General features: G+C 52.9%; 1 non-coding gene across 1 annotated transcript; it reads left to right on the top strand.

The window, feature by feature from the left end:
* Positions 1-337: 337 nt before the first annotated feature.
* On the top strand, positions 338-409 carry TRNAA-UGC. The gene has a single exon. It is a non-coding gene; the product is annotated as a tRNA-Ala (tRNA).
* The last annotated feature ends 474 nt before the right edge of the window (positions 410-883 follow it).

Here is an 883-nt window from a genome sequence, read left to right as displayed (position 1 = left end):
TATTATTTTCTAGCACTCACTCACCCTTCTTATCAGTGTCCCATTTCTTCTCGCTGCACACACACCCAGACACACACCAGTCCAACACTCACTGCTCTCTATCCAGCAACTGACTGACAGTCAGTAAATTTAGGTACAGTTTGCAACCCTGAGCAGGCCTGAGCATGGCCTTGCCCTACACCTGGGCAACGCTAAAAGCAGACAAAGGCCCAGGTCAATAGGAAGGTGAGCGAGGACTACAGCTCTCCAAACATGGATTCTAGCGCATGGCCAATGGACCACAGGGTGGGGGAGAAAGTGAGAGTGAGTGAGAAGCAGAGAGCAGCATAACTGTGGGTGGGATGTAGCTCAGTGGTAGGGTGCAAGCTTTGCATGTATGAGATCCTGGGTTCAATCCCCAGCATCTCCATTTTTTCTGGTGGACAGGAGGTCTCTCCATACCAGGGGGAACAAAAACTGTCCTGCGAGACAGATCTCGCCTTTGGAGGGGCTTTATTCCACCCATGGCGGGGGGTCCCAAAATGGCAACTAGGGGAGGGGGCGCTTGTTAAAGACAGGCCTCGATATCTCACCAAAACTCTTTAAGCAGCCCTGTAGCTGAAATAATTGCCCGCCCCTGCTCCAAACTCTGTATCCCTCAGACATAACCAGCTGTGGGAAACATGAAACAGTTTGAAACCCCCGAGTCTGTGGTAGTCCAGCACCTACCTTCAGACTTTGGCACCACCTTCCCACAGCGCAAGGGCTCCCACAAGTCTTGTCCCCTCTCCCCTCTCAGTCCTAGATCTCCTCTCTCTCTCTCTGTCCCAATTTTGCTGCCCCTGCTCCAGCCCTGCTCCAATCACCGATTTGCTGAACCATGCAGGGTTCCCCTCCCCAGGCA

The sequence above is a fragment of the Alligator sinensis genome, unplaced genomic scaffold, assembly GCF_000455745.1.
Source record: "Alligator sinensis unplaced genomic scaffold, ASM45574v1 scaffold2013_1, whole genome shotgun sequence".
NCBI classification, from domain to species: Eukaryota; Metazoa; Chordata; order Crocodylia; family Alligatoridae; genus Alligator; species Alligator sinensis.
This window is presented reverse-complemented; position numbering and strand designations above follow the sequence as displayed.